Source organism: Aythya ferina (genome assembly GCF_964211825.1).
Source record: "Aythya ferina genome assembly, chromosome: 3".
Taxonomy (NCBI): domain Eukaryota; kingdom Metazoa; phylum Chordata; class Aves; order Anseriformes; family Anatidae; genus Aythya; species Aythya ferina.
Window position 1 is genome coordinate 100,605,991 of NC_140298.1, and position 18,723 is coordinate 100,624,713.

Consider the following 18,723-nt stretch of genomic DNA (forward strand, 5'->3'; position numbering starts at 1 on the left):
TTAAGGAGTTGGAATAGGCTTTTGGACCTAAGCATCTCAGATTGGTTTTGTAAATTAGTGGCAGCTTTTGAATGTAATTTCTCTGGGCCATTGTTCCCTATCTATAAAATGGATATCACGTTATCTTCCCATCTCAGGGGTCTACAGTAACACTAATTTAATGTTTGCTCGTCACTTAGATGCTATAGCAATAATCACTAAGAAACCCCCTGAAGGAAATTATTAATTATAAATCATTAATAATTAATAATTCTGTCTTTAGAGCAGGACTTAAATACTCTATTAAACAAGATATGGGACCATACACTGAAAAAACATCAAGAAAACAAAATATTGAACAGCTGCTCATCAAGTAAGTATCATATATTCAGTGAGCTGAATGAGGAAAAGATCTTGTAAGAAAAATAATATGTGATCATGTAATTAAAAAACTCTTCATAATGTATACACATGGGGGATGTTAAATTAAATTGCCCTAACAAAGTTAATTCTGGCATGTATTAGCTTTTGACTGCTTGGACTATTTAATGTAGATTTTCAATTTTGAACATATAATATGAGGTAACTGAAGATCCTGCTGAGTGAGATCTGATTAGAAGATGTATATTAGCCATCTGTATTTGACTAGTTCAAACCAGAATTTACTTTTAACTACTGGAAATGCAGTATTGGAATAACTTATAACAATTGGAATATTGGAATAATTATTTCATTGACAGTTATTCCTCTTTTCTACAAAATCTTTGGATCCATATTTTCACCAAAAGTTTCCTTTATCATCCTAAACTAAACAGCAGAAGAGGGAGGCTAAGGTATAGAGAGCAACCATATAACACAATACAGTACTTCCAGCTGCCTATCATTGTTATATGAATTAGTTAAACTACATGAGTTCAATGAGCAATTTATGACTGAATCTCACGAGTAAAGAGCATATTCAGCTTCTATTAATTTCAATGTGTTTCTCAGGACTCCAGAAAGTCAAACTGCTAAGAAATGTAGAGATGAGTAAGGGTCAGCCTCCATGAATACACATCATTGCAGAGCAAGAGTTCCCTCAGTGCAGTCTGTACAGAAATTGTCTAAGACTACACACTGAAGGCTACTCCACTGTGTCTTCATTATTATACTTGTTATTGGGATCACAGTTTAAATAGACATTTTCCATCTTTGTACCATTGTAAATAAGAAAAAACATTGTCCCATAAACGTGCCACTATTTGTTCTTGTCTGAAAGAAAATGAAGACCTTTTCTGGTGGACATTCCCTTTTTGTACAGATTTCTTGTTTACATAGAGGATAGTTTTTAAGTGGTAATATTCCTTGAAAAGTAACGGTAAATAATCTGTTTAAAATATCTTAAGAAAATCATGTAGACTACATCTGGTCCTGAAGGGTTTTCCCAGAAGAATTTAACACTGACTTTTTGCTACTCATCAACTACTGTTAAAGAAAGAACAGCTGCTTTGAACTTAGAAAAATGGATTGAAATGCTAGGATATTTATAAATATTTATAGAGGTACAAGGAAATGCCCAGAAATGCAAGTAGAAATTTAACAGATTTCTTGAAATATTTCAGCAAATTATTTACTTAACCCATTTCCAATTTTAGATGGGTTGGACACTTAATTTACATGACAACTTCTGTAAATATACTTAGATGTCCATCTTTACCTAATAACTTCTAAAATCTAAAATTTAATTCTAATAGTTTTGAATTTCAGTATTCTATAGAAACTAAAAAAGCCTCCCTAGCAAGAGAAGCTATTGACAAAATAAAAATTAAAATATATATATTCATTTGGGACCACACAGATTTCTAACATTACTTGTATTACACTCCAGATAATTCAGAGACTGAAAAGGGGTAGTATTGAAAGAACGAATGCTGACAATTAGATTCAGATGTACATGTTAGCCTTAGTAGTCAAAACTTCCAAAAGTAGTCAGTGGATATCTAGTCAGTTACATCTATGAAGCTTAGAAAGAGATTCAGCAGTCCAGTCACTTGGTGTCCCAATACGATTGACAAAGAAGAGAGCAGAGAAACCTGCATGTAAACACACATATTTTTGCATCTTAACCTAACCTTGAATAAAACACTGCAACAAATTTTGAAAGTGAGACATCATTTCTGGGTTTTGTTACACAGACTTGTGGAAGAAAGATTACAGAATTGAAGGGGTTGGAAGGGATCTTGAAATCTCATCAAGTCCAACCCCCCTGCCAGAGCAGGTTCCTTAGAGCAGGCTGCCCAGGTAGGCGTCCAGAAGGGCCTTGAATATCTCCAGAGAAGGAGACTCCACAACCTCCCTGGGTAGCCTGTTCTAGTGCTCCTTCACCCTCACCATGAAGAAGTTCTTTTGCATGTTGGTGCTCTTACTGTGCTCTATCTTGTGACCATTACTGCTTGTCCTGTCACAACAAACCACTGAAAAAAGGTTGGCCAAATCCCTCTGTCTCCCACACCTCAGGTATTTATACACATGGATGAGATCCCCTCTCAGTCTTCTTTTCTCCAGGCTGAACAGACCCAGGTCTCTCAGCCTTTCCTCATAAGGAAGATGCTCCAGGCCCTGTATCATCTTTGTGGCCCTCCATTGGACTCTTTCCAGGAGATCCCTGTCTTTCTTGTAGTGGGGAGCCCAGAACTGGACATGGTACTCCAGTTGAGGCCTGACCAGGGCAGAGTAGAGGGGGAGGATCACCTCCCTTGACCTGCTGGCCACTCTCCTTTTAATGCACTCCAGGATCCCACTGGCCCTCTTGGCCATGAGGGCACACTGCTGGCTCATGGTCAACCTGTCATCCACCAGGACCCCCAGGTCCTTCTCCTCAGAACTCCTCTCCAGCAGGTTGTCCCCCAGCCTGTACTGATACTTCGTGTTGTTCCTTCCCAGGTGCAGGACTCTACAGTTGCTCTTGTTAAACCAGTTTGTTTTCTTCCTACCCATCTCTCTAGCCTGTCCAAATCTTGCTGAATGGCAGCACAGCCTTCTGGCGTGTCAGCCACTCCTCCCAACTTTGTGTCATCGGCGTACTTTCTGAGGGCTGACACTATTCTCTCATCAAGGTCATCGATGAAGATGTTGAACAAGACTGGACCCAGCACCGACCCCTGGGGAACACCGCTACTCACAGGTCTCCAGCAAGACTCTGTGTCACCAATCACCACCCTCTGAGCTAGTCCAGACACAGAATCATAGAATCACAGAATTGTCTAGATTGGAAGAGACCTCAAGATCTTCGAGTCCAACCTCTGACCTAACACTAACAAGTCCTCCACTAAAACACATCACTAAGTTCAACATCTAAATGTCTCTTAAAGACCTCCAGGGATGGTGACTCCACCACTTCCCTGGGCAGCCCATTCCAATGCCTAACAACCTTCTCAGCAAAGAAGTTCTTCCTAATATCCAACCTAAAACACCCCTGGCACAACTTTAGCCCATTCCTCCTCATCTTGTCACCAGGCACATGGAAGAATAGGCCAACCCCCCACCTCACTACAGACTCCTTTAAGGTACTAATAAAGAGCAATAAAGTCACCCCTGAGCCTCCTCTTCTCCAAGCTGAACAATCCCAGCTCCCTCAGCTGCTCCTCATAAGACTTGTTCTCCAGACCCCTCACCAGCTTTGTCACCCTTCTCTGGACACGCTCGAGCACCTTGATGACCTTCTTGTAGCGAGGGGCGCAAAACTGAACACAGTACTTGAGGTGCGGCCTCACCAGAGCTGATTACATGGGGACAATCACTACCCTGGACCTGCTGGCCACACTGCTTCTTATACAAGCCAGGATGCTGTTGGCCTTCTTGGCCACCTGAGCACACTGCTGGCTCATATTCAGCTGACTCTCAACCAATACTCCCAGGTTCTTCTCTGCTTGGCAGCTCTCCAACCACTCATCTCCCAGCCTGTAGCTCTGCTTGGGGTTATTGCACCCCAGGTGCAGGACCCGGCACTTGGCCTTGTTGAACTTCATGCAGTTAACCTCAGCCCATCGGTCCAGCCTATCCAGATCCTCCTGCAGAGCCTTCCTACCCTCAAGCAGATCAACACACACATCTAACTTGGTGTCATCTGCAAACTTACTGAGGGTGCAATCGATCCCCTCATCCAGATCATCAGTAAAGATATTAAAGAGGACTGGCCCCAGTACTGAGACCTGGGGAATGCTACTAGTGACTGGCCTCCAACTGGATTTTACTCCATTCACCATGACTCTTTGGGCCCAGCAATCCAGCCAGTTTTTAACCCAATGAAGTGTATGCCAGTCTAAGCCATGAGCAGCCAGTTTCTTGAAGAGAATGTTGTGGGAAACAGTGTCAAAAGCCTTACTGAAGTCAAGGTAGACCACATCCACAGCCTTTCCCTCATCCTCTAAGCACGTAACTTTGTCATAGGAGATCAGGTTCATCAAGCAGGACCTGCCTTTCATAAACCCATGCTGACTGGGCCTGATCACCTGCTTGCCCTGTAAGTGCTGCGTGATGACTCTCAAGAGAATCTGCTCCATGAGCTTCCCTGGCACTGAGGTCAAACTGACAGGCCTATAGTTCCCCAGGTCTACCCTCCGGCCCTTTTTGTAGATTGGATCATGTTTGCTAGCCACCAGTCAACTGGGACGTCCCCCGATAGCCAGGACTGTTGATAAATGATGGTAAGCGGCTTGGCCAGCTCCTCCGCCAGTTCTCTCAGTATCCTCAGGTGGATCCCATCTGGCCCCATCGACTTGCATACATCCATGTGCCGTAGTAGGTCACCAATCATTTCCTCATGGATAATGAGGGCTCCTCTGCTCTTCTGCTCCCCATCCCCTCCCACCAGCTCAGGGTACTGGGTATCCAGAGAACAACTGGTTTTGCCGTTAAAAACTGAGGCAAAGAAGGCATTAAGCACCTCCGCCTTTTCCTCATCTTTTGTAACTAAGTTCCCCCCCGCATCCAGTAAAGCTGGAGATTCTCCTTAGTCCTCCATTTTGAGTTGATGTATTTAGAGAAACATTTTTTGTTGTCTTTAATGAAAGTAGCCCGATTGAGCTCCAGATGAGCTTTGGTCTTTCTAATTTAGGAAGAACTTCTTTACCGAAAGGGTTGTTAGGCATTGGAACAGGCTGCCCAGGGAAGTGGTGGAGTCACCATCCCTGGAGGTCTTTAAAAGACGTTCAGATGTAGAGCTTAGTGATATGGTTTAGTGGGGACTGTTAGCGTTAGGTCAGAGTTTGGACTCGGATGATCTTGAGGTCTCTTCCAACCTAGAAATTCTGTGATTCTGTGATTCTGTGATTCTGTAATTTTGTCCTTGCACTGCCCCGCAACATCCTTATAGTCTTCCCGAATGGCCCGTCCTCTTTTCCAAAGATTATAAACCCTCTTTTTTCTCCTAAGCTCAAGCCACAATTCTCTGTTCAGCCAGGCCGGTCTTCTTCCCCACCAGCTCGTCTTTGGGCACATGGGGACAGACTGCTCCTGCGCCATTAAGATTTCCTTTTTGAAGAGTGCCCAGCCTTCCTGGACTCCTCTGCCTTTCAGATCCTCCTCCCAAGGGACTCTGCCAACTAGTGTCCTGAACAGTTCAAAGTTGGCCCTCCAGAAGTCCAATACAGCAGTTTTACTGGTCCCCTTCCTGGCTTCTCCAAGAATGGAGAACTCTACCATTTCATGGTCACTCTGCCCAAGACAGTTTTCAACCACCACATCTCCCCCCAGTCGTTCTCTGTTTGCGAACAGAGTCAGTCAGCCAGTTTTCAACCCACCTTACTGTCAACTCTATCCCACACTTTCTCAGCTTTGCTATCAGGATGTCATGGGAGACAGTATCGAAAGCCTTGCTAAAGTCAAGGTAGATGACATCCACTGCTTTCCCCTCATCTACCCAGCTGGTGATGCCACCATCGAAGGCAGTGAGGTTGGTCAAGCACAGCTTCCCCTTGGTGAATCCATGCTGACTACTTCTCATAACCTAAAGATGATGAGGCAAATAACTAGTAAGAACCAAAGTGATGTAGAAGCAAAACATACATGTTCAAATACATTAAAGACAAAACCAAATTAACCCTTTGCCACCTCTTTTTCATATGGATGAATGATTTTATTTGCGAAAAACACAAACTCCTTTGTACATTTGGTAGTAGGTATGTCTATATCTGCTTAATTAAGTTGCTTCCATTTTAAATATAGTTTCATTTTAGAACATGCTTAAGAACAGTTATGCCTCTTAGAATACTAAAGCAGAGATCATATCTTGCTCTGTGAGTTCATTCCCTGCTTTCATTTACACTCAATGATATGACCCATCACAATGTAATACATGGTTATATATTTCACAGGATCATAGAATCACAGAATTTTTTGGGTTGGAAGGGACCTTAAAAATAATCTAACACCAACCCCTCTGCCATGGGCAGGGACACCTCCCACTAGACCAGACCGTGTTGCTCAAAGCCCCATCCAACCTGGTCTTGAACACTTCCAAGAATGGGAAGTTTCTCCCATTCATAGTTTCTCCCAATCCATAGTTTCTCTGGGCAACTTGTTCCAGTGCCTCACTACCCTCACTGTAAAGAATTTCTTTGGAATATCTAATTTAAATCTATTCTCTTTTAGTTTAAAGCCATTACACCATATCCTATCACCACACTCCCTGATAAAGAGTCCCTCTCCACCTGTCTTTTAGGCCATCTTTAGGTACTGAAAGGCCACTGTAAAATCCCTTTTGACCCTTCTCTTCTCCGGACTGAATAACTCCAACTCCTTCAGCCTGTCTTCATAGGAGAGGTGCCCCAATCTTCTGATCATCCTCGTGGTCTTCTTCTGGACTTGCTCCAACTGGTCCATGTCTTTCTCATGGTGGGTGCTCCAGAGCTGAACACAGTACTCCAGGTGGGGTCTCATAAAGAGCAAAGTAGAGGGCAAGAATCACCTCTCTTGATCTACTGGCCTTTCTTTCAATGCACTCAGGACATGGTTGGCTTTCTGGGCTGCAGATACACACTGATAGCTCATGTTGAGCTGTCATCAACCAGAACACCAAAGTCTTTCTCCACTGGGCTATTCTCAATCCATTTTCTGCTCAGGCTTGTTTATTTGTGTTTAGGAGTGCTTTGGCCCAGGTGCAGGACCTTGCATTTGGCTTTGTTGAATATCAAGAGGTTCATACAGGCCCATGTCTCAAGACTGTCCAGGTCCTTCTGGATGGCATCCTTTTCCCTCCAGTGTACTGACTGCACCACAAAGCTTGGTGTCATTGGCAAACTTGTTGAGGGGGCACTCAATCATACTGTCCATGTTACCAACAAAAACATTAACGAGTGTTAGTCTCAATACCAACCTCTGAGGGATACTACTTGTCACTGGTCTCCACTTGGACATTAAACCATTGACCGCAACTCTGAGTGTGATCATTCAGCTGATTCCTTATTCATCAAGTGGTCTATCCACCAAATCCATGTGTCTCCAATATGAAGATAAGGATGTTGTTGCTCTTCCCCTGTCTGCCAATGTTATAATCCTGTTATAGGAAGCCACCAAATTTATCAGGCACAATCTGCCCTTAGTGAAGCTATGTCGGTTGCTACCAATCACCTCCTTATTTTCTATGTGCCTTACCTTAGTTTCTAGGAGGACCTGTTCCTTGTGTTCCTTGCCAGATCTTATCTGACACTGAGGTGAGGCATATATTTAAGCATATATAGAAGGTAAAACCTTAAAGGATGTAATATTTTTATTTATTTATTTATTTTAAAGTGCGCACTGTCTGGCTTACCATGGTTCAGAGGAAGTCTATGTCTTGCTGATGAATAAATAGACTGTGTACTAGTTTTTATTTCTTCTTTTTTTTTTTTTTTTCATTTTCACATAGCCAGCTCAGTAGGTACTTGCCAACATGTACCATATACACGTGTCCATAAATTTCAGAAGAATAAGTTGCTGTCTGTCCTGCTTGCATCATATGCTATATGTTTCCACTTAAACTTTAGGCTCCTAGGCTTTGTGTTCATAATCAAATTTTAAGATAAAGAGCTTGTTACCATGGAAATACCTTTTTGGCTTAAAATGTTTATCACATGGTCATTTCTTCAGTTTTCTATGATCTATAAGAATCATCATTCCTTTGTCATGTTTACTATCCTTAATTCTTAATAACTTTTATCTACTTTACAAAATATGCATTCAGAAGCAGAGTCACAAACGGCTACAGTGACAGAAAGATTTCAGAATTAAATACAATATTTAAAATCTGAATGAAATTCCACACCTACTTTTTTTAACTCCTTTTCATCCCTGACTTTGTATTTCAGTTTCAGTAATATATTTTATTGTATTATTTTACATACTAAACACACAGTACTGACTATTTCAGTGATTCTGAAAATTTTTGCAGTGCATTTTCCAAGTTCAAGTTCAGTTACCACAGTTTTCTTTGAAGTTAAATGCAATAGCTTAACATAGACTTTGGATCTTATATTGTCTACAGCAAATTGCATCAGGTTGATGAAAACATACATATTTTATTGCTATGAATCTACCTTTACTTTTAAAAATAAAATAAATTGATTTTACGTCCCATGCACATCCAAAGAAATTTTTTTTGCTATTCACATATTTGAAACCATTGTAAATAAAGGCAGCTAAATGCTACAGCTCTGAAAGACAGGAAAAATAAGGTAGTTAGTCCACATTTGCATGTGACTTGAATAGCTCAATTTAGTTTGGGCAATAAGGAAGACCCAGGAAACTTCAGGCCAATCAGCTTCACTTCCATCCCTGGAAAGGTGATGGAGCAGCTCATTCTTGAGGCCATCTCTAAGCATGGGGAGGAAAAGAAGGTGATCAGAAGCAGTCAACATGTATTCATCAAGGGGAAGTTGTGTTTAACCTACCTGATAGCCTTCTACGATGAGATGACTGGCTGGCTGGATGAAGGGAGAGCAGTGGATGTTGTCTACCTTGACTTCAGCAAGGCTTTTGACATTGTCTCCCATAACATCCTCCTGGGCAAGCTCTGCAAGTGTGAAATCCATGAGAGGATGTTGGGGTGGATTGAGAACTGGCTGGATGGCAGAGCTCAGAGCATTGTGTTCAAGGATGCGAGTCTAGTTGGAGGCCAGCGGCTAGTGGTGTCCCCCAGGGGTCAGTACTGGGCCAGTGCTATTCAACTTATTTATCCATGACCTAGATGAAGGGACAGAGTGCACCCTTGTCAAGTTTGCAGGCAATACAGAGCTTGGAGGAGTGGCTGACACATCAGAGCCCTGTGTGGCCATTCAGAGGGACCTGGACAGGCTGGAGAGCTGGGCAGAGAGGTTCAACAAGGACAAGTGCAGGATCCTGCAGCTGGGGAGGAAGAACCCTAGGTACAGGCTGGGGGTTGACCTGCTGGAGAGAAGCTCTGTGGAGAGGGACCTGCAGGTCATGGTGGACAACAAGTTAACCGTGAGCCAGCACTGTGCCTTTGTGGCCAAAAAGGCCAATGGGATAGCCTGCATCAAGAGGAGTATGGACAGCAGGTCAAGGGAGGTGATCCTCCCCCTCTACTCAGCACCGGTGAGGCCATACCTGGAATGTTGTGTGCAATTCTGGTCTCCCCAGTACAATAGCAATGTAGAATTTCTAGAGAGGGTCCAGTGTAGAGCCATGAAGATGATTAAGGATTGGAAGGATTGGAGCATCTGTCCTATAAAGGAAAGACTAAGCGAGCTGGACCTGTTTAGCCTAGAGAAGAGGAGATTGAGAGGAGATCTTATCAACCTCCATGAATACCTGAGGGGGCCAAACTCTTCTTAGTGGTGGCCAGTGACAGGAAAAGGTGTAATGGGTATAAATTGAACCACAGGAGGTTTCATCATCATATGAGGAAGAACTTCTTTACAGTTTGGGTGACAGAGCATTGGAACAGGCTGCCTAGAGAGGTTGTGGAGTCTCCTTCTTTGGAGACATTCAAAACTCACCTGAATGCATTCCAGAGTAACATGCTCTAAGTAACCCCTCTTGAGCAGAGGGGTTGGACTAGATGATCTCTGGAGGTCCCTTCAAACCTCATTGAAACCTCATTCTGTGATTTCATGTTTTAATCTGTGGAATCCACTGTAGTTTTGGTCCCAGTTACTTTTGAAAAATAGGCCATCTTTTTAAGTGGTAAAATATGGATTTGGGCCAAAAAGTATCACAACCTGAACACAGTAAATTTGTTGCAGAGCTTCTGCATCAGAACACTTCTTTTCCAGCTTCAAACTTCTTAAATTTCTTGCTTAATATCAGATTTAGTTTTACAGACCATATTTCTGAAGCCTGTTTTTTTTTTTTTTTTTTTTCTTGTTTGTTTTTTAAACTGAAGTACAGTTGCGATTATTTTTGGCATGTTTACACTGGGTCATGAAACAGCATGTTTTGGCACCTGCTAGCCTCTCTAGCAATCTGCGTACTCCAGGCTGTCATCCTTGTGCTACTCTTGGGCATGCATCTGACAAAAGTCTTGCAGGTTTGCTAGGATTTGGAGTTTTGCAAACAATGGAAGAGTGGAATGTGAAAAACTTCATTAGGCTTCAAGTGTTTTAGACAGATTACAGATCATTACTTGTTGATTTTGTCTTTTAAATATATAATAAATGTTGTTGCTCATTCTTGTATGTTCCATTGTATTGTTTATAGTTGATACTTAAAGCAAACATAACAACAGCAATGAACAACAGAGAACCTTTCTGCAAAAATCATTTTTTAGCACTTGAAAATCTTCATCATGGGAACTTTCAGCAATATTGCACTAACCAGTTTGTCTAGTGGGGAGTTTAATGAAACTCTGGCACTAACAGTAATGATTATGATGTGGATATAATTTAAATTAGTTTACTAGCCTAAATTGATTGCATATGTTCAGTTCTCCATCTATGTGCAGAGATTTCAGGTTGAGAAAAAAGTATTTGTTTCCCATTCTGAAATGGTTTACAAAGACCATTCAAAGCAATGATAAGATCCTGTACATGGAAATTATTAATAGACAGTTTAAAAAAATAATTATACCCCTGTGGAAATAGTGGAATAACTGATGATTATACATTATATATAAATTATAAAATAATAAATAAAATAAAGTAAATAAATACAATTACCAAATTATATAGATGTACATAAATTACCTATCTATACAATAGAATCTACTCTGTTTTCACATCATAAAGTATTAAATGGGAGAAGATAGGTATGTAATTTTTTTTTTCTTTTTTTAATTTACCATTAAGTGACCGTAGGTCATGCACCCTGGTACCATGTAACCAGGAGTTACATGGAGAAGGAAAAGTTTCTTCCTGAAACATAGGATACTCTCTGACTGAGCTCTGACTCGGTACCTATAGACAGAATTCATTTCACTTCATTTTAGATATTTCTAATATAGGCATCAGCATCTAAGCTGATCCCTAGGTTTCCTTTATTCTCACTAATAAGGAATATAGTATTCTAGAGTGTGATTCATATGACATATTTAGATGTCTACCTTATAAAGAGATGAATCATGCCCTAAAAGTGTCTATTTCTCTTTACTGACTATAAAGGCAGCCTAACCAAAGCCAGTTTAGATACAAAAGACATCTACATTAGGACAGACAAATTTCACTGTAGAAGCCATGCAAAGGAGTACAACAAGAGTGAATGTTATTTTCAGCAGAATTTTCAGCAGAATTTTCAGCAGAATTTTTTAAATTCTGTAGGATTTTGAAACAGAAATCCATCCACAAGGTCAAGGGGGACAATACTACCAAGACCTGCTGAGATCTGCCTTGCTCTGTCCAAAACCACAATCAAGCAGCTCCCTCATGAAATGTGCAAGGTGACTGTGAAATGGAAGTCCTACTCCCTTTGCAGCTTCTCAAAAGTGTGGAAGAAAAAAGGAAACTTTTAGTGCTCTGTATTCTTTCGTTAAATTTTGTTTGTAATAACATTAATGAGATCATACTACAGTCAGAAAATGTAAAAATGTATTTGTATTTGTATACAGAAAAGACTACTTAGTTCCTAAGACTCTGCATGTCTTGTCCTCCTGCCACACTTTAAAAATAAATAAATACATAAAAATTAAAACAGTTTCCTATTATAGCTTTGATTGAGTAGAATACGTGTATCTTCAATTGACACTAACTACTTATTTGATATGATTCTTTATATTTTTTATCAAGCATTTTCCTTTCCGTGGCATTCTTCGGTACACTTGTACTGGGTCTGGCTGGAATGTTAACTTTCCCGGCAGCAGCCCATACAATGCCGTACTCTGTACTTGTAGCTGGAACAGCGGTGTTATCACACCAGTGTTGTGTCTACTACTGAGCAGAGTGGCACAGCACTGGGCCTTTCTCTAACCCTCCTAGGGGGTGGGCAAAAAATGAGGAGAGAAACATCATCAGGGCAGCTGACCTAAACCAATCAAAGGGATATTCCATACCATGTGATGTCACACTCAGCAATAAAAGATGGAAACAGTAAGAAGAGGGGAGGGGTGGGCTCTCGTTGGGAAAACATCGGTCCTCCTCTTGAACACTGGCTGCGTGCGTTGAGGCCTTGCTTCAAGGACGTGGTCAATCATCGCTCATTTGTGGGAAGTAGAGAGTAATTTCTCTCCTCTGCACTTCCACATAGCCTTCATTTATTTTGTTTGTTTGTTTTCCTCCCTTCTTTTTATTTTTCCTTTTCCCCTCCCTTTTCCCCTTTCCCCCTTTTTATATCCCCTTAGTTAAATTGTTTAGTTCATGGTAGTCTTTATTTAATTATTATAATTATTTCCCTTTAATTAAATTATCCTTATCTCAACCCGTGAGTTGTTATTTGCTTTACTTCTCCCCCTCCTCATCTAAAGGAGGGGGAGTGAGAGAGCGGTTGTGGTGTTTAGCTGCCCAGCAGGGTAAAACCACCACAACACTGAAGATTAATATATTACTGTAGAAATGTGCTTCTGTACCTCTTTTTTCTCTATGTGTGAACGTTTTTACGTCGTCTTTTTTTTTTTTTTTTATTAAGAACTTTATTTCTACAGTATAAAATGTATAGTTCTGACCTAAATCAACCCTGATCTAAGTTCTACTTGACCAATTAAGTCTTTCTCTTAATTCCAGTTGGCCTTCAAATTAGTCTTCTGTGTCTTTCTTGGCTTCAGAATAATTCAGTTGCGTATAGCAGCTAAACAATACTTAATCATTTATCTGACGTGGAAAAAAGCAAATCATGCATATGTGCTAATTTTCTTTTGTCCGCCAGAATTTGCAACCCAATATCCATAAAGACAAAAGAATCATTTATGATCACATAAAAAAGAAATCTAAAAAATGGAAATTGGTTGAAATAAACCTATGTGACAACACTTCTTCATAAAATGCTAGGGAAAAAAAAAAAAAAAAAGTAGAAAAGGGAAGGTTCACTCTCAAAAAGAGAGAATGATCTAGCAAAATAATTTTTTACCTCTTCTAATCTAATTACTCCAACACTTCCTAGGTATTTACTACAAAAAATACCATGTCTATCATCAATAGATTTATCTTACAAAACATTTTTACTAATATTTTGTTTCCACTTGGTATGCAGAGATTTACACCTATAACTCCTAGTGTAGTGATGAAAGACTGTGCCCTTGGTAATGGGTTTAATTTGATTTCTTATCCCACATATTTTCAGAATGATTTAAGGATTAAGTATTCTGGCAGGCTGAGCTTGATATTCTTAAAAACATAGGATTTATTTTTTTTCCCTACTTCTTATTGGTGGTATGGCCCTGTCCTGACATTTTTAGCTTTAACATAAATGTCCTCTTTGGCCTGCTAACATCAGCAGAAGCCTGTGATCAATCACAGTTGGCTGGCCCATGAAATATAAACAACCATGCCTGTTCACAAGAGCAGAGATGCTGCCTAGAAACCATAATTTAAAGAGCCTAGTGCCTCATTTTTAAAACCACTGAAGTCTGGAGAGAGAGAGGGGGAGAGAGAAAGAATGCAATTCTACATGATGATTTCTACTACTTATGTTTACTGTGGTAAATTATAAACTGTAAATTTAGCAACATGTGACATTTTGATTGAGGAATTTTTCTGTTTTAGAAGGTCATATTAGGTAGGCTTATACTGCCAAGAACTAATATGAACTCATCATCATGACAGTATATCTGTAATACTATGTCTGAACTAACATAAAGCATTATTTTGCTACATCCTTGCAAGTCTATCAATACCCTTATGTAAGAACAGTATGATAGAGAAGCATAGACAGTTGATTAAGGAAGCTAAAATTTATGAAATTTATCATTGGAGTAACTAAGATACTGAAAAGACACCTGATTGTACTTCAAAAGCAGAGAAAATCCCTGGTCTTGCTGAATTTTGCTCAGTACTTAGCTAAGTGTCTTTTAGGAAGTTTGTAACATAGACAAAGTCTGATCTTGTCTTCCCCAACTTCAAACTAATTCTCTAATTAATGGACCAGACTTTTTCTCATTCCCTGAGGCACTGTAGAACAAGCAGGAAGAATATAAAGCTGGCTAAGAAGAAAGTTGCATACTACAAATTCCTACACTGCCTAATTAGGGTTGCTTTACTATCACTTTTCACTGTGATGGTAGAGTAAATGAATAAAGCAGCGGGGATAAGGTGGCTTAAGATTCTTATCTATGATAGCTTCTTCTATGGATCTGTATCACATAAGGAACCATCCCTGAAAATATCAAATAACTATATTTAAAAATACTTTAGATGTTGTACTTTTCATTAGATCCATAATATACTACAAGATAGGGCTTAATAAAAGACTCAGATGTTTTTTCTATCTGTCATCTTTTGAAGTAAGCAATCATCAGAAATACTATTCACACACAGAAGGGAGCTTACATGGCGTTTTCAGGGTTAGCACCTAAGTTTTAAACTGATATATTCATTTCTGGTATGTACAACTGTGTGCCTGCCAGCCTAACATATAAAGGTAATAATTAACAAAACCTGAGCATCTGATATTCCTCTGCATATCAGAGGAATGCAAGAGGCTGACCCCCTGCTCCCTACAACTTTCTTTCAGGTAGTTGTAGACAGCAATAAGATCTCTCCTGAGCCTATTTCAAATTACTGTTGCTTAATCCACTGTGATGTGCTGTGCCTCAGTAATTCATCACAGTAGATTGGGGAAAATAAATCAGAAGTTTTCTCTTATATTTAATCTAAGTTTATTCTTACAATAACTTAATTAATATGCAATTGAATAACTGATTTATCTTGTTTTATAGTGAAATATAACGCCTCTCCACATCTTTCCTTAGTTAGTATATTTGTAAGCTTTTTTTCTGTCTTTATAACTGCCTAGTAACAGAAAATACAAAAAATTCTGCAAATTATTATTATTATTAATTATTATTATTATTATTAAAGTAAAACATAAAACTGAACACAATATTGCATAGAGTATTGTCTGAAAGCTTGGTAATACACAGCACAGCAGGGAGAGCTACTTTTTTAGATTGCTTTAAGACATAACTTTCATTAACAAAAATGTCCTATAAACATAAATTTTAATAGGTATCAGAATAAAGGTTAGGAAACCTAGAATCTAGACATTATTCTATTTTCATTTCCTGTAAAGCTTTGGTATATCACTTAAATTTTTTTTGCCTCAGTTTCCTACCTTAGAATGAGGATCATTAATTCTGTGTATCTAGACAAAAACTTCCATGTTTGAAGAAAGAAAAAAAAATAAATCCTCTAGAGAGGATAACATTAATAAGGATACCATGTGCTTTTTTCTGAGTAACACCAAATTCAGATATTCTTATTTGTTGCTTTTTAGAATGTAGTATAAAATTCCTAAGTCTAACTACATTTATAACTGTTGTCCATCATCATCAAAAGAACCAACTCAACAGACCAATATATGTGTCTTTATCTTACAGTTTATTCAGCTTTCAGATAAACTTTTCACTAATACTTTGATGAGTGGGACCTATGACTATTTGTGGAGTTTATTTCCAAAATAAAATATGCATTTTGGAGTTCTCTTTGAAAAACAGATAAACATGCAGGAAAATAACTAGTACAGCTGTGCCCTACTACATTAGTTCATAAAACTGAAACAAACAAACAAACAAACAACAACAACAACAACAAAAAAAAAAAAACAAAAACACAAAAACAACAACAACAACAACAACAAAACCCAGCTCTCCAACAGATGCCCTTCATGAACTCTAATACTAGCCTTCTGGATTTCTGAGCAATGTATGTTTTTTCCAAATAATTCAGTAAAGGAAATAGGATGTAAAAAAATCTCTATGATGAACACTAAGTATGTTTTGTATATTCCACATACGTGGAGTGCAAATGTATCCTGCATTTTGCACAAGTTTGCAAGTAATGCCTGAAAATATATATATTCTTCAAAACTGAAGTGTGTTGTAACACTACCATTCTCTTAATTCTGTTCATTCACTTTTTGTACACTTTTACACCCAGTGCATATACTTGTATGTTTTTCGTGTCAGTGCATGATAGCTACAACAAGTGCCTGTAGGTAGGATGTCACTAAGGGAAGCCATACTGTATGTATAAATACAAGTATACAAAAAAATAAATAGCAATTTTGCCAACCTCTCCATCCTGCTCAGTGGAAGATACTGTTACAGTTTAGTGAAATAAAACCTCCTATTTCTTTAGGGTTAACTACTTTTCTGATTTCACAGTAAAAAGAATTTCATCACATCCAGGTCCATTAGGATTCAGGCACTCATTCCTGCTCTGTGCAACTTCAGCAGCAAGAATAATATATGCATCATCTAATTTAACTGCAAATGACTCTTTTAGCATGAATTGTGTGTTTAAAGATAATGCACAACAGAACTCTTAGCTGCATCCCAGAAGTCATGCAGCACCAGGAAGATAAGATCACAGTGGTTACCAAGAGTAGCAAATGGGAAAAGCACTACAGGAAATGAACTCTTGTCAATAATCAAAAGAGAGTGTTATATTTAGGTCAATTGTACCTGAAATCGTTTGGTGGGGTAATTGCTCTTTGGTCCAGACTCTGCTCTCTGAGCCTGTCAGAGTGCTTGTAGGTCCACTGGATTGGAGTCACCAATTTTCTTCCAGATTCATTTTCTAAAAGGAAAAAAATAGCTTTACTACAGGGTAGCAAGCTTTCAAAGAACAGAGAAAATCACTTGTTTTATTCTAGCTTTTAAAATAGGCTGTCAATAAATGCATTTAATAACAATAATAATAATAATAATAATAATAATAATAATAATAATAACAACAACAATAATAATAATAATCTAATATCAAAATTAATTCCTCCGTTTTCTGGAACAAAAATTTATTCAATGACTCAGAGTTTTTATTTGGCCCTTCAGAGACTTTCCGTATCAGTTAAGTATCTAAGGTGATTTAGAGCAATCTTTTGTTTTTGCTGATAACTTAATAATCAATGCAAGACTAGAACATTGTTCTTAAATCCTATGATGTATCCCAGTGCAGCATTATTCTGGCTTTAAATTGTGTTGAGCCCTTGTCTGATAATACATCCTGTGGTTTCATAATTTAAGAAGTTTTGTGTATGTGTTTAGACAAATCTGTTAAATTCAGTTTTAGGAATCAAATATAATGAGCCACATACTGACCCTTCACAGCAGTTAGTTGGATTCATACAGGTGTCAGAAAACAGTACCTAACCTCTATCTTCTAATTTCTAAGAAATAATATAATATTCTGCTTTGATAGCACAAAGTCTCCAGCAGTACTATTCTTTCTTCACATTAAAGTGTCATTATTAATAGAAAGAATTTTAAGGTAAGGAAAAGCCTCCTCTAGAAGTTATTAAGCATGTGTTTACCTTTTGCAAAGACAGATACAGGATTATATTTGCAGTCATTACTCAGTGCTTGTGATTAGTGTGTACCATAATTAAAGAAAATGTCATGGTATAACTATACTGCAGAAAAATAAAAATGTAGTATTTATTTTAAAAAATTACAAAGGGAATAGTATACATTGCTGAAAGCTGCAGTAGGTACACCTACTACCAATACCAAAATTAGCTATTACTAATAGCTAATTTTAGCTATTGTTTCTTGTGTAGAACTTCAAATTCAAAGACACTCATTAAATTGAGTAGATGGCAATAACAGACGAAGTGTTAATGGGGCAGCAGTGGAGTGTGTCGGGAAAATGAAGAGACCCTTAGGGGCTCACCATGATGTTTATGCTCAGCTAAATTCAGCAGCATTACCATAAATCCTCTAAAAGATACTGTACTCAATTTCTTACATGTTACTTTTCAGGCAAGAAAATATTCTACGAGATTGAAAAATGGGATCATTAATATGATTAAAAACTATTTTCTATTAAACAAACCATTTGCATGTAAATACACTAAGTATTCTTTTATTACTTTTTTTTTTTTTTTTTTTACATTTTTAGAAAAACGGGGGCTTTTCATCTTCAAAATAATGTATGAAACTATGTGAAAATTTCTGTAACTTTGCATAGGAAACGAGTCTTTTTCACAAATGAAACAACATTTATTTCATAAAATTATTTCATAATTTAAGAATCGTGTCTCAATATCAATTTCTCACATAAATAGTTCAACTAGCTAAAACAGAGTTATGCATAAAACCCACAACTTCTCATAAGAATCTAAAATTCTTGATTTTTAGCTTTTCGTTATTCTTCTAAGGTGACATTCTGAGGCCATTATTTAATTGTA

At 38.5% G+C, this 18,723-nt stretch overlaps 1 protein-coding gene across 6 annotated transcripts in view; it reads right to left on the reverse strand.

Annotated features, from left to right (window-relative positions):
• The window catches only part of MYT1L (myelin transcription factor 1 like), a 361,112-nt gene that overhangs the window by 225,446 nt on the left and 116,943 nt on the right, over positions 1 to 18,723 (reverse strand). For all 6 annotated transcript variants that reach the window (XM_084515353.1, XM_084515350.1, XM_084515351.1 and 3 more), the window contains exon 2: positions 17,000 to 17,114. The gene's annotated coding sequence lies outside the window, so the exon portion shown is untranslated. The remainder of the gene's footprint in view (positions 1 to 16,999; positions 17,115 to 18,723) is intronic.